The 24,616-nt window shown below is 41.2% G+C and overlaps 1 long non-coding RNA gene across 1 annotated transcript in view; it reads right to left on the bottom strand.

Moving 5' to 3' along the window:
• LOC132534047 (uncharacterized) overlaps positions 1-24,345 on the bottom strand; it is a 590,553-nt gene extending 566,208 nt beyond the window's left edge. The window contains exon 1 of the long non-coding RNA XR_009545759.1: positions 24,295-24,345. This is a non-coding gene — a long non-coding RNA (uncharacterized LOC132534047). The remainder of the gene's footprint in view (positions 1-24,294) is intronic.
• Positions 24,346-24,616: the final 271 nt, after the last annotated feature.

Here is a 24,616-nt window from a genome sequence, read left to right as displayed (position 1 = left end):
GTGTACTGGTGCTATTCAGCTCCAAAAACAGTTGTTTCTTCAGACTTTGGGTGCTTGACCTCTTCCTAACCCCTCTTTGGATTGCTCCCATTAGTTTGTAATCCTTCCTATTTAGTGAAGAAAAGGAGGGGGAAGAGGTGGAGAGAGAGAGAGCAGGAGAAAGAAGATGAAGGAGAAGCAGTAATAGCAAAAATATAAGAATTTAGCCTCAAACGAAAGCTTCCATCCACAGTGCTTATTCTCCAGACTGTTTTGCTTATTGCTAAAACAGGACCTGTGATGTTGCAAACTCTGTCTCCCTCTGGTGACCACTCATACTATTGCTGCTCTGATTTTGTCATTTTTTTGAAAAGCTAAAGCTTCTAAAATACAAACAAAATCCAACCAAAACAAAACAACAGCAACAAAAAAATACTTCATTTCCCCCCCATGGATGGGATGGCCTGTGACATCACTAATAAATGACAACTATGTGTCCCTCCCACCTCCACTCTCATCCCGCACCACCACCAGTTGGCTGCCTGGTTTGAAGGCCAGCTCTGTGCCTGGGGTCAAGCCTTTTTCTCACTCTGTGCAGGTTTCTTTCATGTAAAGTTAGGACATGAGTTGTATGTGTTCAAGGTGATAATGAAGAGTGAACAAGGGGCCACCAGCCACCATTACCTGCACCAGGGGCTTGTGAGGGATAGGGCATGAGGGTTGTGGAGGGACTAAATAAGAAGGATGGTTGGAGGAGTGGTGCAGTAGTGCAGGGGATTAAGCACAGGGACTGACCTAAAGATCCCGGTTTGACCCCCCGGCTACCCAACTGAAGGGGAGTCGCTTCACAAGCAGTGAAGCAGGTCTACAGGTATCTATCTTTATCTCCCTCTCTCTGTCTTCCCCTCCTATCTCCATCTCTCTCTGTCCTATCCAACAATGATGACAACAATAATAACAACAACAGTAACCACAACAATTAAAAACAACAAGGGCAACAAAAAAGAATAAATAAATTTTTAAAAGAAGGATGATTGGGATGGGAGTCAGTTTGGTGTAAGAATTCATAACTCTGATTAAAAAAAATGCAATGACAGGGTTTTGCACATATGTGACACCACAGCTGAGAGGAGAGAGAGGGAGAAGGAGAAAGGGAGGGAAAGGACACCACAGTAGGACATCACCATCCAGTGAGCTTTCCTGGAGCCTGGGATGGAGTCCAGGGCCTCATACAGTTGCCAATGCCTGTGCTCTACCTGGTGAGCTGGCTCCCAGCCCCATATAGCTCCAGACCTCATATAAAGCCTATAAAGAACACATTTAAAAATCCCCATGTCTTCCATCTTCCCAATTTTTTTTCATGGACTTTCTTTCTTTTTTAATTTTTATTTATAAAAAGAAAACACTGACAAAAACCATAGGATAAGAAGGGTACAACTGCACCCAGTTCCCACCACTAGATCTCCATATCCCCTCCCCTCCCCTGATCGCTTTCCTATTCTTTATCCCTCTGGGAGTATAGACCCAGGGTCATAATGGGGTGCAGAAGGTGGAAGGTCTGGCTTCTGTAATTGCTTCCCCACAGAACATGGGTGTTGCCATATCGATCCATGCTCCCAGCCTGTCTCTGGTGGGGTGGGGCTCTGGGGAAGCGGGCTCCAGGAGTGGTGGGGTTGTCTGCCCAGGGAAGTCCGTTGGCATCATGGTAGCATCTGGTGGATGAAAGAAGAGTTAATGTATAAAGCCAAACAAATTGTTGACTAGTGATAAACCTAAAGGCTGGAATAGTGCAGATGAAGATTTGGGGGTCTCCGTTTTGTAGAAAGCTAGTAGGCCTATTTTAGTTATATTCCAAAGGGCCCATTACTATATTAGTTTTTTTTTTTTCTTTTTCTGAGCCTGACATCTGATATGCAGGTGGATCCAAGTTATTGTCTGGGGAGACCCAGACAAATTTTTTTAGTCTACCTGCATATTAACTATCAGGCACAGGCAAAAATTATTAAAGTCATAGGCCCCTTATACTATACCTAAAATACAGTTCCAAGCTTCTTCCCACCAGAAGACCCCTAATTTCACCTGCTCTATTCATACATTTGGGTTCCTGTTTATTTAACTATTTGTTCTGCTTTATATCTTACTGCCTTTCATCACCAAACTGTAGACAATATCATGATTCTATCCTGACTTCTCTGGGGAGACGACCTCACCAATCTGGCCTGGAACCTCACCTCCCACTAGGGAAAGACAGAAACAGGCTAGGGGTATGAATCAATCTGCCAATGTTCATGTCCAGCAAAGAAGCAATTACAGAAGCCAGACCTTCTGCACCCCATAAAGAATTTTGGTCTACTTGCATATTAGCTCTCAAGCACAGGCAAAAATTACTAAAATCATACGCTCTATGGAACTATATGTTGTATCCCTGTTATCTCATGACTGTTAATCATTATTAAATCATTAATAAAAAATAAAAATAATCTCCTTATCTTACTCACCAGAAAAACTTAGAATCTTTTTTCCAAGAATAACTTTGGAGTTTCTTTTCCTCTCAAATTTAGCTGCTAGCCTTTTTTTTTGCCTCCAGATTTATTGCTGTGGCTGGCTGCAGGCACTACAAATCCACTGCTCTTGGCACTCATTTTTTTTTTTACATTTAATTTAATAGGACAGAGGAAAATGAAGAGGAGGGGGGAGATAGAGAGGAACAGAGAAAGAGAGACACCTGCAGACATGCTTTACTGCTTGTGAAGCATCCTGCCTGCAAGTGAGGAGTTGGGGGCTTGAACCCAAATCCTTGCATGAGTCCTTGTGCTTAGTACTATGTCTGTTTAAACTGGTGAACCAGGCTTCCCCCTTTTCTTTGTATTTATTTGATAGGACAAAGAGAAATACTGCTTCACTGTTTCTGAAGCTTCCTCTCTGGAGATAGGTGCTTGAGACCTGGTCCTGGTTTATGGTACCACGTGTACTCAACCAGGTGCACCACCCCTCCAGACTCTTCAGAGCCCTGACCTTTAGCTCTGTGTAACAGGGTTAAGATGACTCCCACCAGGGTGCTCCTGGGAGATTTTAAAGAGCCCACCCTTGCCCAGTCAGGATACCTGCTTCTGTTGTGCAGCGCAGTATCCATCCTGGCCCCGAATGAGCTTTCCACATGTGAGGTTGAAGTCCACATCATGGGGGAAGACTAGCTAGCTCTAGAGTAAATTCTGAAGCATTGGGGTGAGCTTTCTTTAAATTGAAAAAAAAAAGTTTTCAGACTTAGTTGCATCTTGAAACTGCTTGGGTTACTTTGCAGTAAAAGTGACAAAATGAGATTTCACCCTCTGAGGTTCTTCTGTAACTGGTGTGGGGTATGGTCTGCCATGGGGCAGTAAAACCTCATCCTAGAAGTCCATCATGTTTAAGAAAGGCTGATACTTCCTTTTTATTTTCTTTTTTTAAAAATGATTTAATTATGATCAACAAGTCGGTTGTATAAGAGGGGTACAACTCCACACAGTTCCCACTATCAGAGTTCCACATCCCATCCCCTCCATTGGAAGCTTTTCTATTCTTTATTAGTCTGGGAATATGTACCCAGGATTGTTATGGAGTGCAGAAGGTGGGAGGTCTGACTTCTGTAATTGCTTCTCCACTGGACATGGTAGTTGCCAGGTTGATCCATACCCCCCAGGCTGAGACTTCCTATACTCCTAAGTGATGACATGCTTTTAGAAGGCTGTTGCTATTTATTAGTTTTGTAGTTTCATGAAAAATCATTTACCTGTATGAGCAAACAAGCAACAAAAGAACAAAGTATTTTGGGGCAAATGAGACAGCTTACATGGTAGGGAGACTTTTTTGCCATGTATGCCAACTTCCTTTGAGTCCCCCCACCCCCAACACCCCCCAACACCCCCCAACACTACATTGGGCATTCTATGACTTTGGAAGAAGTATGTGTTCTTCCTCTGTCTGTCTGTCTGTCTCTACCTGTCTATCTGTGAATAACTGGTCCAGAGTGCTCAAATAGTACAACTGGGATGTGTCCTGAAGTTGCCAAAAAGAAAAAAAAAGAAGTATTTTTAAAAATAAGAATAGCTTGAATGACTTTCAAAAATCAGGAAATCAAGAAGAAAGGACATTAAATCCTACCAGATGTTTCTGTAAAGGGTGATGATTTCATGACCTGTACATGGGGGCAGTCCTCTGCCTCCCCTCAGTGAGCCAGACCTGGGGTCAGTTGTATTCTTTTGTATACATACATGCCCAAGTCAACAGCCAACATAAAGAGTGGCTTTGAAAGGGGTGGGGAGAATACACAGAACTTCTTTGGAAGGAATGGGATGGGGAATCACCACAATGAATTTGCCCCTAGATCTGCTGCTAGAAACTTTAAACATATTCTGAGATAAGGCAGAGAGAGAAGAGTGAATATTGGATTATCTCACTCATAGACAGAAGTTGAGAACAAAAGTGGAAACACAGAGCAGAACTTGGACTGGCTTTGATGTATGTCACCAAAGTAAAGGACTCAATGGGGGCAGGGAGGCACAGATGGAGGTTTGAATCCTGGTACATGATGGTGGAGGAGGACCTAGATGAGGGAGAGATAGGGTGTTTTTCACAAAACTGAGAAAGTTTACACATGTACCAACAACTAACTGTATTTCCTGTTAACTATAAACCGTTAATCCTTCCAAGACAACTTTCTCAGGTAGAGGGACAGGGAGAAAGGAAAAGTCATAACAACTCTGGCCCTTCTCCCATTTTGGTTGGGGTCAGATTCAAAACTGATTTGGGACCCTGTGTACTACAAAGCAGACACATTATCCATGTGAGCTATGTTGCCAGTCCTGGAACTTCATTTTTCTAATTGAGATTTTTGAGACAGTGTTGGTTTGTAAGACTGTATGTTTTAGGGGTACACTTTTATTCCTTGTCAAAATGTACTTCTTGATGTCCATCACCAAACTCCTGATATCTCTCCCTCACGGTTCATTGGGCCTCTCCCCTCACATTTAAACCTTATCCCTTCCCCTTCTGGTAACCTCAGGTTTGTAGCCAGAGTCCGGGGGTTTGTTTTCTTTTGCCTTCATCTGTTTCTCAAATTTCCCTCACATGAGTGAAATCATCTGGTATTTGTCTTTCTCCTGATTTATTTTGTTTAGCATGACCCCCTCCAGCTCCACCCATGTTGCAATAAGAGGCAAAAGTTCATATTTTAATAAAGTTGAGTAGTACTCTGTAGTGTATATGTAGTAAATCTTCCTTATCCACTCATCTGTCATTGTCCACTTGGGGTGTTCCCCTATCTTGGTTATTGTAAAGAGCACTGCAATCAACTAGGTGTGCACATGTGCTGTTTTAAGAATAATATATTTGTGCCTTTCAGATAAAGAAACCTTCATACTGTTTTCTGTAGAGGCTAGACTAATGTACACTCCCATAAAGTGTACGCTGATATCCTTCTATATTCTTCACACTCTTTCCAGCACTTGTCCTTTCTGACATATTTATTTATTTATTTATTCCCTTTTGTTGCCCTTGTTGTTTTATTGATGTAGTTATTGTTGTTGTTACTGATGTCGTTATTGTTGGATGGGACAGAGAGAAATGGAGAGAGGAGGGGAAGACAGAGAAAGGGGAGAGAAAGATAGACACCTGCAGACCTGCTTCACCCCCCCGTGAAGCGACTCCCTTGCAGGTGGGGAGCCCGGGGCTTGAACTGGTATCCTTAAGCTGGTCCTTGCGCTTTGCACCACGTACACTTAACTCACGCTACCACCCAACTCCCCTTTCTGACATTTTTAAGAAGACCATTCTCCTAGGTGTGAAGTATTAGCTAATTGTCTTTGCATTTTTCATTTCCTTGATAATAAATAATAATAAACATTTTCATGTGTATGTTATCTATTTGCATATTGGTAGAGTCTGTTTAGTTTTCCTAACTCTGTAGTACTTTTTAGTTTTTTTCTTTGTAAAAAAATGTATCGATGATTTAATAGTGGTTTATAAGATTATAAAATAACAAGTGTATAGTTTCACACCACACCCACCACCAAAATTCTGGGGCCCCCAACCCCTCAGTGATAACCACCATTATTCTCATAAATTCTTAGAGATAGGTGGGGTACATCTTAGTCCTTCTCATTTTTTTAATGGAACTTTTTGTTGTTGTTGAATTTCACAAATTATCTATGTTTTTTGGATCCAAGTCCTTTGTCAGATGTATATAACTTTTTTTTTCTCTTATTCAATAGATGGCATTTTTGTGTTAAAGACAATGCCTTTTACTGTGGAGAAACTTCAACTTGGTATGATCTCACGTTATTTTTTTCATTTGTTTCCCTGTACCAAGTGAAAGCACTGATGTTCTGTTTGCCTGAGGTCCAGAGTCTATCTGGGAAACTTAAGGCCAGAAGGTGACCTTACCCTTGAGTGGCAAAGAGGACAGAGCTATTGAGTCTCCAAAAGTGATTAGTAACCAGAAAGAGGGAAGCTTTCCAGTCCAATATGGAATCATGGAGTGTCAAGGTCTCATTTCTATTTTAAAGCATAGCTTCATGACAAAGATTCTCTGGGTTTATGTCTGACTTTTGTGTGACCTTGACATAGCCTAGCCTCCCATTGACTCAGTTTCCTTTCTAGACAGTAGCTGTGATAATAATGGTTGTCTCACAGACCTGTTGAAAGGTTTTAAGAAAGCAATTAACATCAGGTGATCTGAAGAGGACATGCTGAGAAACATACTTAATGTTATTATTTTTTATTATTCTGGATTCAGCTCTGAAGAACCTTTCTGTAAAGGGACATTTTATTGAAACAAAAATGACTACAATGAAAGCAACTGTAAAAGAGAGAGTGAGCTCTGGTTTGGAAGAATTATTACATTCATGCAGGAAGGATTCTTCCTTTAAGGTCAGTGCCTGGTGGTGCTGAGGTGGTGGCAGGAAATGAAGGTCACTTTCAGGCCAAATCCAGCTGGTATCCTACAAAATGACAGAGGGAAAATGTAGGTAGAACTGCAACATTTTTTTCCCTAAGTGGGAAGTGTCTATACCCTGAGAAGAATGACCCAGAATGTCTTCTAGATTTCAAAGATTTGAAGCTGTTTCTAGCTTCAAATTTTATTGAAGGAGTGACTAAAATTGACTCTCTTTCAATCTTTTAGTCCTTTTTCCACTTTGGTGAACCCAAGTTACCAACCTCCTTGTTCTCAGCTTCCCCTTGAATCACAAGCCTTGTTAAATATACAGGCAGGGTGATAGCTCCCATAAAACCACTTTTATGCATTGGGGCTCACCATGCTACCATGGAAAGGACCTTGGTTTGAGTCCCAGACCACCACATGGGAGCAACTGCAGGGGGAAGCTTCACAAATGGTGTAGTCCAGGTGTAGTGTTATGCATGGAGCCCCAGCGATAACCTTAGTGTTGTATAATATTGATAATAATAATCAATGGGGGTACTTCTATATCTCAAGATAGTGGACAAACACATTCTTAAGAGCTTCATGAGTTCTTGGACTAGAAGATAAAAATAAAGCCTCCCAGAAGAGACCCAAATACTCATCATTTGCTGCAGCAATATCCAATCTCTAGATTTTTCTCACACTGCTCTGGATGGGTAAGGATAGGCCCTTGCCAATCACTGGGGTCAGAGGACACAGTTAGATATTTGAAAAAATAACCACTATGAGGTTGCTTAAACAATAAATTCAGTTAACAATTCCCCTACAAAGTTTAGGTCCAGAGAATAATCCAGAAATGATGAGAGACTGATTCCTTGTATGTCATGAGAAAAAAAAAAAACAAAAAACTAAAACTAAATGAGCACTTCACAGGAAGCTTTGTAAAAGAGGCCTTTCTCTTTTTTCTCTCTCCAAGAGGCCTCAAGGTTTTAAAAATTAATTAACATTTCATATGTAGCCCCCCATGAATTTTACATCTGCCCCTGATTTTTCTACTAATGAGAAAAGCTGTTGGTGGAGGAATTGTTGGATGTTTGCACAGAACAAATTACGGTGCAATTAGAAGGCAGGTGTATGCTGATCAGCAGCAAGGCTGATAAACCAGCATTTACACCAAGAGAAAATCCTCCCTTTTGTGGTTCTCTGAGCTCTTCTGTTAGAATTCTATGTGAGTGGAAGGGCAGATCTCTTTCCATAGTTGATCTGGAGTCTTTTGAAACTATACAGTCATACATATGCAGTCACAACTTTATAGTCTTCCAGGAAGATTCATCCTTTGAGGTTTTCTTAGGCTCAAAATTCCATGGTGATTATTGTAGCCATAAATACCTGGTGTGATCAGGCAATACTTGGTCTCTCTTCCATCACTATCTGGTAGTTACTTCAGAATGCCATCTGATAAGCAGCTTTTCCAAAAAGATTTAGTGGGGCCAATGAGACTGCTCACCTTGGAGAACACCTGCCTGTACTGCCATACCACATGGGACTACTAGGGACTGGGTGAAGCTTCAATGCACTGGTGTCTTTCCCTCCCACTTTCTCTGTTCTGTCTCTCTATCAAGGAAAACCAGCCACAAATGATGAAATCCACAAGGCCCTAGAAAGCCAAAAAAGTAAATAAAATGGACTTGGTAGTGGCTCACAGATTCCAGTGTTTCCATGTTACTAAACACAAGGGCCCCACTTGCAAGGGGGAACTTCATGTGGTGAAGTAGTGATGCAGGTATATCTGCTCTTCTCCCTCTCACTATCTCTTGACCTCCCACCCTACCCCTCTGTCTTGTCTCTCATCCATCAAAAAGAAGGAATGAGGGAAAAAATTAGACACTGGGACTGATGGAGCAATGCAGGCAAGAAACCCCAGAAATAACCAGGGTGAAAAATAACTCAGTATTTAATTACATATATTTTTATGAGTGAGAGTAATAGAGAAAGAGAAAGGCCAGAGAATAGCTCAGCTCTGCTTCATGATTAAGCCTGGGATCTCACCTATGCAACTCCTGTGCTTTATGCTGAGCCTCTCTCAGTCCTCCCAGTTACACATCTCAGAGTCTTTTCCATTTGTGGGAGCTCCAGCCTGACATGCTATGGCCTAAGAAGGAGTCTAGGTGCTATACTATTCCCTCAATGAAGTTCCCAACAATTTTGCTCACTTATTTTAAGATATGACTGAAGCACTAAAGACTTAGGCTACTGGTTGAGTTTAGAACAAGTAAGAAGTAACTCCTGTTTGGGAGATATACACTTGATTATGGAACAGCAATAAGTCTAAAGCAAGGCATTTCAACTGCCAAAAATGAAGCAACCATCTTGCCACAGAAATAAAAAAAGAAAACACATTGCAAAGTAGTATAATATAGGACTTGCGTAACTAATCAAAGAAGGTATTTGTGAAGCTTTATGAACTAGTCACTTCTTTGACTTCTGAAGGTAACAGTGGCTTTGGTAGAAACATCCATCCTTAAAGTATTGTAACCATTTGATCAGGACCTTGTTTCCATGAGATGCTATTTTCTTTGCAGAAGAAAATCATCATGGAATATCTCTCAAATGCCTAATCCAGGTACCCCAGAAGACACCAGCATGTGGTTAATAGAACCATTGTCACTGCTCATGCTTGTCCACTGTAAGCCAGGCCATCTGACTATCATCTATACTCTCTGTAGATGAATCCTCATTCTTGATGCCCAAAAACATCCCCTATAGTGCCCTGGACTTGACCACAGTCACAACCCAGTTTATTAGTCCAGCCCAGAGTCACCAGCAATGTTATTTTTTAGTTTTTAAAAATATTTTATTCATTTATTAATTAAAAAGATGGAAGAGAGAAAGAAAAAGAAACAGAGCGTCACTCTATTCTGGCAGGGATTGCACTCAGGATCTCACACTTGGTTGTTCAATGCTTTATTTACTGTTCTACTTCCTGGGGAAGACCAGCAATGTTATTGAATGCTTTATCCCAATCAGTTTGATTTATCCTGATGTTGTTTACACCTGGCTATCTCTTAGACCTAGAGTCATGTATTCAAAATCCATGAAGGTCAGAGTGGTAGCAAACATGTCAGTGGAAACACTAGCAAAGCAGAAGACAGAAATTCCTTCTATGGAAAGCAGTTACATGGAAGTGTGGACTGGATCTTGTTAGAACTTTCAGATTCTTCAAGAAAATATTGAAACCCTGGGTTTACATAGTAATTTTTCCCACCAGGGAATTGTGGAAACAAGTGTAGAATTGTTAAACCTAAACAATATACACACAAAAAACTCATACTGCATTCATCCTACATGTTGTGCCTTGAAATTTGCCTTATGCTGGTAACCCAGGTCTCAACAATTATCAACAGAGTGAGCCAAGAGGGCTGATTTACTATTTTTTAATGATTCAAGTTAATATTTATTCAATCAAGAGACACAGTCATAGGGACTCACAGAACATGTGATGATTTAACATAAACTAGGAAATACACCTAATGATGTTACTTTCAGATGCTACTGCAAGAGTGACAATCTTTAAAACATGTAATTAAATGTTTATTAAGAAGGTAACCACAGCTGATGAGTCAAGAGAATTTGGATAAGAGTGATTTGGACATACACTGGGAGAATCATACAAGACCGTATGAACCAACACCAAATGAACTTTTGGATTCAGTCTGCAGAACTGAGGTTTCCAGAGGGAGAGAGTTTATAGTACACACAGGGGCTGGGCCTCATGGATTGTGGTGGTGGTGGGGGTTATGTCACTTTGGCAGTGTGGTAATTTACTTTTGAAAAGGCACAGTAAAGCATACCTGAAACAGACTGTGCTGTAATCTAATGCTTCCTACACTTGAAAAGGAAGAAAGGAAGAAAAGGAGGGGTGAGAATGGAAGGGAAAGAAAAGAATGGCAGTAATTCTGTTGTTTTGTGCTAAAAATACACTCTCTGGTGCCTTTTTTTACTATTCATCTTCACCATTCTAAAGTAGAGCAACTGTGGAGAATTAATGGAATTTCCTTTTGTTGTTCTTGGGACTTTCCTGCACTGGTCAACTTTCTTTTGGATAGAAAAAGACAGAGAAAGAAACAGAGACAGAGAGAGATTATAGCATGGATGCTTCCCCCACAGCAGAGCTAAACAGGCATAAATCTGGACAGTATGTATGGCAAAGCAGGCACAATCTCAGTGAACTGTCATTCTGCTCTGAAATATTCCTGGAATCCTATTCCTGGCACTTGACACAGGCAACATTATGAGGTAATATGGAGAGAGAGAGAGAGAGAGAGAGAGAGAGAGAGATAAATTCCTTGGGCAAAACACAATTTTTTAAACTTAATTTTTTTTTAAATCAAATAGAATGACATTCTAAAAGAACATTATCCCCCTGAAGACAGATGTGCAGTTGAATGCCACCTGAAGGAAGTGGAAATGCCTTGCTTTTTTTTTTTTTTTCCAAGAGCTCATATATGAAATGAGATTATTTCAGTGACATTCCATAAATAGTTATGACATGTTCCATTGTGGTTGACATTGAAGTGATATTTCTGTAATAACATGTCTCTTCTTTGCTATAACATTTACAGGGAGGATATTGCTTTGACATTTTATAGTTATATATCAGAGAAAAGGTGATTTTTTTCCACTGGTATTTTTCTATGTTATTCATTCCATAAAATCAATTTAATTTGCATACAGTAAATGTTCTGTTTTGTGCACAGTTCTCTAAGTTTTGACAAACATATACAAATACACAGCTGATGTACAGATTTTGCTTGTTTTATGGAGCTAGGGTCTCATAAATGCATGATTTTCACAGAACCAGACCATTTTTTTGGATATATATATATATATAATTTATAAAAAGAAAATACTGACAAAACCATAGAATAAGAGGGGTACAGGTCCACACAATTCCCACCACTGGAATCCTGCATCCCATACCCTCCCTTGATAGCTTTCCTATTCTTTAACCCTCTGGGAATATGAACCCAAGGTAATTGTGGGATGCAGAAGGTGGAAGGTCCCACTTCTGTAATTGCTTCCCCACTGAACATGGGTGTTAACTGGTCAGTCTGCCTCTCTCTTTCCCTAGTGGGGTGGGTTCTGGGGAATTGGAGCTCCAGGGCACATTGGTGGGGTCATCTGTCCAGGGAAGTCTGGTTGGCATCATGGTAGCATCTGGAACCTGGTGGCTGAAAAGAGAGTTAACATATAAAGCCAAACAAATTGTTGACTAATAATGAACCCAAAGGCTAGCATAGTGCAGATAAAGAGTTGGGGTGGGGTTTGTAGGGAAATTGTGGGGCTGTGGTGGAGCCTGGCAGGGCTTGACCTGAGAGGTGAGTCCATCCTGTTAGTCTCTCTCTGTACGGAGAGGTTGAGCAAGGGGGCGACACCGGAACCTTAAAAGGTTTCCTGCCATATCAGACTTCCCTGCCTCAAAAAACACTCTGCATTTTCCTGCCTCCAGGAGCCCAGCATTCCTTAAAACAATAAGCCTGCTCCACCCTGCATTTCTTTTATTATCTACATATCAATCTTCTGATTTGTCTTACAAATGACTAAAGGTCTCCTTCTTAATTCTCTGCAGGGTATTGCTAATCCTACCAGTTGAACCCCTAACAACAGCTGCTGGGGAGGTCCATACCATTCCTGGCCCCTTTTGCCTACATCCGCCCCTTTCCTAAGTATGTATGGTATTGTCAAGCCACTTCTGTTTCTGTCTTGTCTCTTCCGTGTTCCGACCAGGAGGGGTGTGGCGTGCAGACTGGGAAGCTGACCAGCCATTGCAGTTTGTGCATGTGGCTTAACCAGGTGTGCTACCACCTGACTATGGGGCGTTTGAATGAATAAAGATTTGTATTGCCTTGCAGCCACAAACTTGGTTCCTGGGTCATCTCTCTCCCTATATATATCTAGGTTTTGAGACTTTGTTAGGAAGTGAACCATGTGGAATGGAATTAGAGAATCTTATGAGAGGAAATGTCTCACCCGAGTAATGAGAGTGAAAGATTGACATTCCATGCCTGAGGTCTCTGGACACAGTCTGAAGTGAAGTATACTGAGGTGGTACACATTGCATTGATTAGATTAGCATCAGCAGATGTGATATCATTTGGTATGTGTTGGTATTCTTCATAGTGGTTTGGGCCCCTTCACCCCCATCTCTAGTTGATTGTGGTTTAGTTCTGCTAGTTTGGTGGGCCCGCTTGTCCCCGCCCCAGGAAGGAACCCCGACAGAGTTCCAGAGTGACAGAGTTCAAGAGTTCTGGGTGCTGCCGCAGGGGAAGGAGGCAGGAGAGTTCTGTTTGGTGATTAGTTTAGGTTAGTTTATGAATCGTTTTTCCTGAATAAAGAAATACAGCTTCCCTGCCCAGCTGTGTGTCCTCGAGTCTCTGTTACCTGCCCGTGAAGCTAGCCTGGCCAGCTGGAGCCTCCGAAAATAAACAACAGGTATGAATTAAGAGAAGCATGCAGGAAAGTGAGCCCCACTCTAGAGGGTCCAGGACTGGGGAAACATAGGCTCTATAGAGGAAGTGGGAGGTTCTTGCTGTTATAGGGTTTAAGAAGGCAATATATAGTTATTGCTATAATCATATTATTTGGTAATAGGGTTAACTTTGAAAAATCTCTTTGCTAGGATTTGCTGTATTATACAGAAAATCACCATAATTTTTGTCCTTTTATATTATTTATAGCTGTGCCACTGGTTGCTTCTGTTCTCCCTGTCTAAGTTTTTAAGAGAGTCAACATATCAAAGACTCAACCTATGATCTGTGCATTAAAAAGTTTAAGACATTCAATCAATTTTTCCCTCTCATATTAATTATATAGTGATTTATATGACTGTAGATTAATCGGAGTGTACATAAATACCATTCCTACTAACAAATGATTGTGGCCCATCCTATCCCCCCACCCCCTCACCCTTCCTGTCCCATGAAGCCAAATACACCCTCACCCTTAACCCAGGGTTTTTGCTTTGATGCCATACTCCAAATTTAGTCAAATCCTGCATTGAGTTTCCCTTTCTGTTCTTCTTTTTCTTCTTCTTCTTTTTTTTTTTTTTTTACACCTGCAGACCTGCTTCACCACCTGTAAAGCGACTCCCCTGCAGGTGGGGAGCCGGGGGATCGAACCGGGATCCTTACTCCTGTCCTCGTGCTTTGCGCCACGTGCGCTTAACCTCCTGTGCTACCGCCTGACTCCCCCTTTCTGTTCTTCTTTCTCAACTTCTGTTTATGAGTATGGGACTATCTCATACTCATCTTTATCTTTCTAACTAGCACCATTTTCACCAAATTCAGATAGATAGACAGATGGAAACAAAGGAATGTAATAGCACTAAATCTCTCATGTGTTGCTGGGTTCTGAACAAGACTTCTGTAATACCTGGTGAACTGTCCCTCTAACTCTTGTGCCCAGTTATGATGTTAGATGTCAAATAGAAACAATTTAAAGCAAATACTTATTGCCTGATTTTTCCCCATGCTTTACAATTACTCCGTCATTTCAACTCCCACTATGAGTCAGGGATAGAGTATTCAAAGAATTTCAGTTTCAATGATATTTCTGTTTGGCAGATGAGCCAGACACAAATACATATTGCAGAGAGCTGTTGTAACAGGTACCCACATGATACCACTTCTGTGTACTCATATAACCAATATAATTTGTGTTGAGAGCACACCTATGGGAAAGAAACCCTAGTGGGGATGACTGACTCCCTAGGTAGAGCCCACTCTGTTATGTTTGAAGACCTGGGCTCAAATCTCTAGCCACCACATGCAGGAGGTAAACTTCAAGTCGAGCAGTGTTTCAAATATCTCTCTTTATGTCTCTATCTCACTTTCCTCTTAAAAAATGGCCACTAGAAACGATGGAGTAATACAGATACAAAATCTCACTGATAGTTATGGTGGCAATTAAAAAAGGAGGAGAAAGAGGAGGAGGTAGAAGAGGAGGAATAAAAAAAGAAGTAGGAGTAGGAAGAGGATGTGGTAAAGGAGAAGGAGGAAGAAGAAATAAAGAAAAGGACTGAACAAGCTCTCTTACAGAAGGGCAGGGACCCATGGGAGGAACACAAGGCTGAGACAAGAAGACATCTTACTCTGGAAGTAGAGACAGTGGAGGGGAAGATGGAAAGATACTCTTTGAATTCCCTGTGTAATTCCTCCAGTATGGCCCAGCTCTATGAAGACGGAGAAACCTTTCCACTGAAAAGGTACAGAGATTCTTCAGAATATTGATGAGTGTTTATTGCTGGAGAACTCATGAGAAAGTGGACCTTTACACTGAACTACCATGCCAGAAAGTCCCTGTTTCTCAGGCTCCTGCAGGCAGAGAAAAATGGCTGCTCAGCAGACAGGGAGTCCCTGGACTGGGTGCTGGCAGAATCTGGAAATCCATTTATTAGCAGAAGGAGGACAGGTGATGGGCCTGGTGTCTGGTACCAGCTGCCTCTCCAGGCGCCCCTTTGGCCCAACTCCAGTTGCTGACAACCAGAGGCTGGATCTGTGATAAAGTAGACTTGGGGCAGAGGCTGAGATAAGGGGCCTGAGGGGCTGCGCAGTTATTCTATCACTGAAGGGCAGGCAGACACAGCAAAAGGTGGCCAACAGAGACATTCCTTGGACTGCAATGCATGGTTTTGTCCAGATCCATAGGAAAGGCCTTCAAGGTTTGCTACCATGTTGGGTGGTGTTTTCCAGCCCTCAAATGAAATTTTTTAAAGGGCCAAACATATAGTGACTTGAATTCTTGTTTCCTGTAGACTCCTCCCTGCCCCTTGCTTCCACCCCCTGCCCATCTGTCCACAATAACGAGTCTGTGCTGTGATGACTGTCCTGTGCATTGCAGGGTATTGAGCAGCGTCTCTAACTTCCACCCACTAAGTGTCACCAGCTTTCCCTCTAGTTCTGACATAGGATCTCTAGACATGGTCAAATATGTTCTCAGAGGCAATATGACAATATTATTCTGTTTTTTTTTTTCAGATATAAAGGGTGAGGTAGACCCCCTGATGCAGGCATACTTGGTTATGTGCACGTGTTACCACGTACAGGACCCTGGCTCAAGCCTCTGGTCCTCACCTGCAGGGAAAATGCTTCACATTGGTGAAGCAAGGGCTGCAGGTGTCTGTCGGTCTCTCTCTATTTCTGTTTTCCTTTTAATTTCTCTATGTTCTACTAAGTAAAAAATAAATAAATAAATACAATTTTAAAGAAAGAAAGGATGAGACAAAGAAAAGAGAGAACAGCAACAAATCTTCCCTCAGTGCCGTTGCGACTGGATTGGAACCTTGGTCACACACACAGCAAAGCATTGCACTACTCAAGTGAATTATTTTGCTGGCCCTAATATTGTTCCTTGCTTAGCAAACTCTGAGTCCTACCAATCCTGGTTCTGTCATTCATTAAACTACTTAATCTCTCTGAATTCCAACAACCATCAAATATTTTGTCCATAAAATGTTTCTGATAGTTGTTACTAAGAATTTGAAAAGTGTAGGGCCTGGGAGATAGCACATACAACAAAGCATGTGCCGTATCATGTGCAAGACCCTGGGTTCAAGCCCAACACCACATGAAAACACCAAGGCAGAACCACTGGGCCTTCTTGTGTGGTGGAGTGATGTTATGGTGTCTCTGCTATCTCTCTCTCCATCTATCCCTATCTGTCTCTCCTTAGCTGAAATGAAAAGGATCCAAAATCTCACCCCAGAAATCATAGTTTCATGCATGTGTAAGACTCCTGTATAACAATAAGAAAAAAAAGCAACAAGGGTAGTGTTTTGTTATGTGCATGACTCAGGCTTGAGCCTGATGCTCCACTACATTGAAAGAAGCTTTGGTGTTATGATTTAATAATCTTCCTCTCTGTCTGCCTTCCCAACCCAGTCTCTCTTTCCCTTCCCCTCCCAGTTTCCTTCTTCTTCTCCCTTTTCGTCTCATATCTGGAAAAGTCAACCTAGAACAGTAAAGACTTGGCAATAACCAGGGGAGAAAAAAATTAGAAAGATGAAGTTGAGTAGTTCTTGACCTATTCTATGTCTTCAGAGGGTAACTATTGTCACCATTTCAGTACACTGGATTTTTCCTTGAATAATTTTTGTTGTTTCTCTCATTCAAGATTTTTATTTATTTATTTTTTTATAAAGATTTTTTTTTATTTATGAGAAAGATAGGGGAGAGAGAGAAAGAACCAGACATCACTCTGGTACATGTGCTGCCAGGGATTGAACTCAGGACCTCATGCTTGAGAGTCTAGTGCCTTAGCCACTGCACCACCTCCTGGACCACTGTTTCTCTCATTCAAGATTTCTGGTGTCTAAAGAGTTCAAGAAATGTGGAAGTGACAGAAATGTCCTTGGTTCTGTCTCCAGTAATGGAAGAAGAAAGCTTGACTCAAACTGCATCACCTCAGAGTGGAGTTGGAGGCCTCTCTCCAGGAAATGTGCTGCTCTCAACATTCCTATCGAAGGGGGTCAGCAACTCCAAAAGCACAGATGCTGGCCTTGTATCTGATAGTCTGGGGGCCTCTCACTTCCTACAGTAAGTGTGTAGGTCACTGAAGTCTTCTGAAACCAAGATTTGAATTCCTAGGCTTTGGAATTCAGGACTTAAGAGTAGATCCAAATGGCTTCAGTAGAAGAGTGTTTAGGTTTGTGATGAGGGAACTATTTGTTAGAATAAGATTTATTTATTTATTTATTTATTTATTTATTTATTTATTTATTTATTACCAGTGAAGAATTTTGTTCAAAAACGACTCACCACTCCACTTGGCTTTATCATTTACAGATAAAACAGTCAAAGAGGGGGAGAGATACTATAGTACCAGAGCTTCATCTATTATTAGGATACCTCACATGTGCTGTCAGGGTTTTAACCTGGGTTATGCACATGGTAAGGCATACTCCTTACCCAGTGAGTAATTTCTCTAATGGAATAAGTTATGATTTTGAGAATTGGGTCCTTTTGGGTTGCTGGTTAAGATTTAAGGAATCTTCTTCCTCTACCTGCATAAATCTACCTCATATACTCTTCTGTCTCTCAGAAAACAAGAACACTTTGCATTTTAATACATTCTATTGAAAAGCTCCCCTTAAGCAAATAATGTTCTGGAGCCAGGCAGTGGTTCTCTTGGTCAAGAGCACAAAACACAGTGCCCAAGGACTCAGGTTTAAGCCCTTGGTTCCCTCCCACCTATAGGGGGTGGGGGTCATGAGTGGTGAAATAGTGCTGCAGCTGTCTCCCTTCCTCCCTCTTTAAGTTGACTTCCCTCTTGTTTTCTGTCTGTCTCTGTCCAAAGCAAACAAACAATAAGTGTTCTCTTTTTAGCTGATTTGTAAGAATACAGAAGGAGACCCAGAAAGATAGCTCTCTCTAGACGGTAAGCTATCTGCAAAGATAGCTCTCTCTTTATTTGCCACACACACTTGGCTCAGGTTAGGACCCATCCACCATGGCACTGTGGGAAACTTTAGTGCTGTGGTGTCTTTCCCTTTCCATGCCTCTTCCTCTATTTCTCTGACACTGTTTCTCTCTTTCTATCTGAAAAAGCTGGAATATAGTGGTGAAGCACTAGCAGTGACAAAATAACAGAGAAATTGAGAAAGGAGAGGAGATGTAATGTTCAGTTTATCAGAAGTAGGAAGAAGTAGTGTGTCATCCCTTTTCTCCTCCCTTTTTCTCTTTAAAAACGTTTACATTTAGGAGTTGGGTGGTAGGGCAGCAGTTTAAGCGCAGGTGGCACAAAGCACGAGGACCATCGTAAGGATACCAGTTCTAGCCCTCGGCTCCCCACCCCTTCTATTTATTTATTTATTTATTTATTTATATTTATTCTCTTTTTTTTACCCTTTTAGTTTTATTGTTGTAGTTATTATTGTTGTTTTTGATGTGGTCTTTGTTGGATAGGACAGAGAGAAATGGAGAGAGGGGAAGATAGAGGGGGAGAGAAAGATAGACATCTGGAGACCTGCTTCACCACTTGTGAAGTGACTCCCTGCAGGTGGGAAGTTGAGGGCTTGAACCGGGATCCTTATGCCCGTCCTTGTGCTTTGTGCTACGTGCGTTTAGCCTGCCTGACTCCCCTTTCTCTCCCCTTCTCCGTCTTCCCCTCCTCTCTCCATTTCTCTTTGTCTTATCCAAAAACAACCACATCAATGAAAACAACAATAATAACTACAACAAAAACAAAAAACAACAAGGGCAATAAAAGGGAATAAATAAATTAATTAAAAGAAAAACTTTTACATTTATCTTGGAAGTTGCCATGCTTGATTATTCCATGGATCTAAGACATAATAGTTATACTGAGCAAGAAAGATAAATCAATTTTATCAACAACACTGGACTAAACCACATGACAAACACAAGTGTACTTGTACACAGATTTTGGTTACAAAGTTATACTCTCTGGAATACTACTTATTTTCTGAGTAGAATATGAGGAACTAAGGATCCAAAAGGAGTAAGATGTATGTGTGTACACTTGCATGTGTGTATTAGAGAGAGACAGAGCAGTGGAGTGGGATGGAAGAGGGACAGGGAGAAGGAGAGGGAAAGAAAAAGAGGGAGACTGGCTAGAGTACCACTTAGTCACGTGGAGTGTCAAGGATGGACTTTGGGATATCATTCAAGAGAAGTCTGCATTATATTCTCTATGCCAGTTCTCCTGGCAGTTTACACAACTTGCATAGTTAAGAAGCAGAGGATTTCATTGGGACAGAATAAATCATAGAATTGTGGTAAAGACTGAATTAGAAAATTGTCAGACAAGGTCAGGTGGTGACACATCTAGTTGAGTGAACATGTTATAATGTACAAAGTCCCACCTGAAAAGGGAGTGCCTAGCAAGTGGTGAAGCAGTGCTGATAGTGTCTCTCTGTCTCTCTCCTTTTCTATAACCCTCCCCTCTTGATTTCTATCCAATAAATAAATAAAATAAAATAAAATAAAACAAATTTGACTAAAAAGAGACCACAGCAATGTTTACACAGACTAAGCAGCCAATAAATGGTAGAAGAAGGGGAAGTAGGGAGGAAGGAAGGAAAAGAAGGAAAGAAGGGTGGAAAGAAGGGTGGAAAGAAGGAAAGATTCTGTAGAATAGTAGACATTCAATAACAAATGAGGGACACATATGATAATAATTCTTTAGGAATTTAGAGAAGGCTGAAGGGCAAGGGTTAGTCCAAGAAAATCCCTTGAATTCATATGAAACGTCAACTAGTTGAGTAAAAACAGAGGCCTTAGTTAAGCCAATCACAAACATTTCTAAGAGATAAACCCTCATCAGGCAATATTCTATTCAACTCAAATTCTTTCGAAATGCTGGAATGTTCTTCTGAGCTCCCCTAAATAGCTAGATAATGTAGAACAGTAAAAATATTGCCTCGTTGTGTCTTAAAGCACCTATCTTTGGAACATAAATGAAAGAGAGCCTCTATGGTGGGTCTCTGATGGAAGGAACTAGGTTCCCTAGAAGCAACTTGAAAGAGTCTGAAACACTTCCTTCTCTACTTTAAGCTGGTGGCCATGACTGTGCCTCATAGGCTTGGAAGTTCTTTAAGTAATCACTTGCCATGGAGGTAGGAATTCTTTTCTTTCTTTCTTATTTTTCCACCAGGGTTATCCATGAGACTGTGTGCTTGCATAACGCCACTGTTCTTGGTGATGTTTTTTTTTTTTTTGATAGAGGGTCAGAGGCAGAGAGAAAGGGAGGGAGGGAGAGAAAGAGAGGGTAAGAGGAAAAGATGGGGAGAGAAATAGAGGGACAGAGACAGAGGGAAGGAAAGACTCATAACACAACTCTGCTGCTCATGATGTAAGCATCATTGCAGGGGGCTAGGTGGGACCTGGGGCTTGTAACATGTGCTCTGCTGGATAAACCACCACTAGGTCCCTAAGTAGCACTTATTTGTTTGTTTATTTATCTATTCATTTATTTATTGCTTGCAGTCACTGGGGCTCAGTGCCAGCACTACACTACAAATCCACCACTCCCGGTGGCCATTTTTCCTCCATCTTTCTTCCTTCCTTCCTTCCTTTCTTTCTTTCTTTCTTTCTTTCTTTCTTGCTTCTTAACTTTTAATTTTTTAAAATTTTCTTCAATAGGACAGAGAAATTGAGAGGGGAAAGGAAGCTAGAGAAAGAAAGAGAAAGATAAATACCTGCAGACCTGCTTCACCACTTGTGAAGTGCCTTCTTGCAGGTAGTGAGCTGGGGGCTCAAACTCCTCGCATGGGTACTTGTGCTTAGTACTATGTATGCTTAACCCAGTTCCCCACTCCACCCCTCAGTAACAATTTTTTATATTGCTCTAAGTGTATTCTTTTTGAACTTAGTTTGCTCTTCTTTTAATATCACAATCTGATTGTATAGGGTACATTCCTTTATATTTGTTGTTTCTCCAGTAGAATACAAGATTACCCAGGGCAGGCTTTTCTTTATTTTTTTGAAATATTTTATTTTATTTTTGATATATATATATAGTGAGAGAGAGAGAGAGAGACAGAGACAGATAAACAGAGAGAGAAAGAAATAACAGAGCACCAATCAGCTCTGGCTTATGGTGGTCCAAGCGATAGAACCTGGGACTTTGGAGCCTCAGGCATAAGAATCTGTTTGCATAACCATTATGCTATCTGCCCCCAGGGCAGGCTCTTCATATTTTGTAAATTATTGCATGTACCAGACTGGAGTCCTGTGGAGATGAACTTAGAGATAATACAAGGAATTAATGTAAGAAATACAGCATGCACTCACCTAGAGACTTTTCAGCCTCACATGTAGAGAAATGCATGGTCACAGACTTAAGATGGATGTTGGAGAGATTATTTTATTTTAGGGCAAGTCTCTAACACTGCTTGATTCCTATCTCATAACAGGGATTAATAAAACATATTTTTCTTTTTTGTCTTTTTTATTTATAAAAAGGAAACATAGACAAAACTATAGGATAAGAGGGGTACAACTCCACATAATTCCCACTATAGAACTTCATATCCCATCCCTGATAGCTTTCCTATTCTTTTTTTTTTTTTTAATATTTTTTACTTTATTTATTTAATCCCTTTTCTTGCCCTTTTTGTTTTTTATTGTTGTAGTTATTATTGTTGTTGTCGTCATTGTTGGATAGGACAGAGAGAAACGGAGAGAGGAGGGGAAGACAGAGAGGGGGAGAGAAAGATAGATACCTGCAGACCTGCTTCACCACCTGTGAAGCGACTCCCCTGCAGGTGGGGAGCCGGGGTTCGAACCGGGATCCTTATGCCAGTCCTTGTGCTTCGCGCCACCTGCACTTAACCAGCTGCACTACAGCCCGACTCCCCAGCTTTCCTATTCTTTATCCCTCTGGGAGTATAAACCCAAGGTCATTGTGGGGTGCTGAGGTGGGAGGTCTGGCTTCTGTAATTGCTTCCCTGCTGAACATGGGTTTTGACAGGTTGATCCATACTCCAAGACTGCCTGCCTCTCTCTTTCCCTAGTGGGGTGGGGCTCAGGGAAATCGGAGCTCCAGGACACATTGGTGGGGTTGTCTGTCCAGGGAATTCTGGTTGGCATCATGCTAGCATCTGAAACCTGGTGGCTGAAAGAAGAGTTAACATATAAAGCCAAACAAGTTGTTGACTAATCATGAAAAGGCTGGAATAGTGCCGGTGAAGAACTGGGGGGGGGGGGGGTTCCTCCATTTTGTAGATATTTTAAGGCATATTTTAGTCATATTCCAAAGGGCCTGTGACTATACAAGCTTTTTCCCCCCTGAGCCTGAAATCTGATATGCAGGTGGATCCAAGTTACTGTCTGGGGAGATGATGTCATGGCTGGAAAAATTATCAGAAGGCTGGATCAGGGAAGAGGCCCCCAAATATGGATTTTTCACCTACATGATTATATGCCTCAAATTAAGTGTTAGGACTAGATCATTTCCAGCATCTCCTCAATTTCATACATGTTGCAAGTCTTCAAAATCCTAAAAATTCCCACCGCTGATTCTCACAGACTGTAAAGGGAACTGACTCCTGGATCTAGGCAACTTTCCCTGCAGAGTTTGAAATTATTGTGGTAAGAAAAAAGGTAGACTGGGCTGTCCACCTGTTCAAACCCCACATAATTTGACACACAAATAGTTATTAGAGTGACATCCTTTTGTCACTCAAGATGATTAAGTTAGAAACAAACAGTTAATATAAAAGTGAGCCAACAAACAGGGTCAGTCTGAATGCAAAGGGGGTGCATGGATTTCAGCACAGAGTCTTATAGCAGTGAAACCTAGCTGTTAAGTTTTCTGTTTTTTGCCACCATGGTTATTGCTGGGATTCAGTGATTGCAGAACTTCACGACTTCTGGACTTTCCTCACTCTAGACAGAGGGTGAGATCTAGAGAAAAATAGAGTGAGAGAATGAGATACAGAGAGAAGGAGAGATACCACAGCATCATCCCACTGCTTGTGAAGCTTCTTCCTTTACAGAAGTGCCTCGCTGGGGTGATTCCCTGGGACTTGAACCTGGGCCTTTCAGCATTGCAATGTGCATGCTATATCCAGTGAGCCAGCTGTTAACTTTGAAAAATTTAGCCTTTCTAAAGACAATCTGGAGTTTCATTCAGTGGGGTCTTGTTTTATTTTAATTCAGATTTTCTGAGTGATTGACGATACCGAGCATTTTTTGTTCCCAAGTGTGTATGTCCATATGTACATATCTACTTATAAATAAACAATTGTTCTTTATATATTCAAGATACAAGGGCACCATAAATATGTACTCTGAATATTTTATGCTATCTGTGACTTGTCGTTTATTTTCTCAGTTATGTCTGTTGGAGAGTAAACTGCTTTCTGTTTGTTTGTTGATTTCACGTTGCATGAGTCCAAGCTATTGTGTTCCCCTTTTATTGTTAAGACATTTTGTCATATATCTAGAAAAAAATTTCCTTGCAATCCAAGGACACCAGTAATGTTCTCATAGATTCTAGAAGTTGCATTAATTAGACTTTTACGTATAGGTTCACACTCCTTTGTGAGGACATTTTTTGTTTTGGTGTAGCAAGCGAGTTTGTTGGTGAGTTCAAAATCTTATGGGATAGATTGAGACCTGGAGACTTATGAGGGGTTGAAGTTCTGATCCAAAGTTTGCTGATAGAATTCTTTCTGCCTCAGTCTTTGACTAAGACTTTGAATTGGATGTGGCCCCCTCACATGATAGAGAGCAAATCTGTATCATTTTTCACTGATTTCTGCTCTTATTATCATTATTTCTTTCATTCTAGAGTTCTGGCTACCATTTTTCCTCACTCTAGACAAAGGATGAGATATGGAAAGAAATAGATTGAGAGAATGAGATCACTGGTTTAACTGTTTTTCTATTTCCAACAGATACTTCTTTCTTTCTTTCTTTCTTTCTTTCTTTCTTTCTTTCTTTCTTTCTTTCTTTCTTTCTTTCTTTTTTCCCCCCAGGGTTATCAATGGGACTTCATCCCAGCACTACGAATCCACTACTTCTGGCCTCCCCTTTCCCCCCATTTTATTGGATAGGACAGAAAGAAATTGAAAGAGGAGGGAGAAGTAGAGAGGGAGGGAGAAAAATAGATACCTGCAGATCTCCTTTGCCACTAGTGAAGCATCTCCCCTGAAGGTGGGGAGCAGGGGCTGGAACCAGGATCTTTGCACACGTCCTTGTGCTTTATACTAGGCAC

Source organism: Erinaceus europaeus, chromosome 2, assembly GCF_950295315.1.
Source record: "Erinaceus europaeus chromosome 2, mEriEur2.1, whole genome shotgun sequence".
In the NCBI taxonomy this organism is placed as follows: Eukaryota; Metazoa; Chordata; class Mammalia; order Eulipotyphla; family Erinaceidae; genus Erinaceus; species Erinaceus europaeus.
The sequence above is the reverse complement of the archived record's forward strand: the minus strand, read 5'-3'. Positions and strand labels throughout refer to the sequence as shown.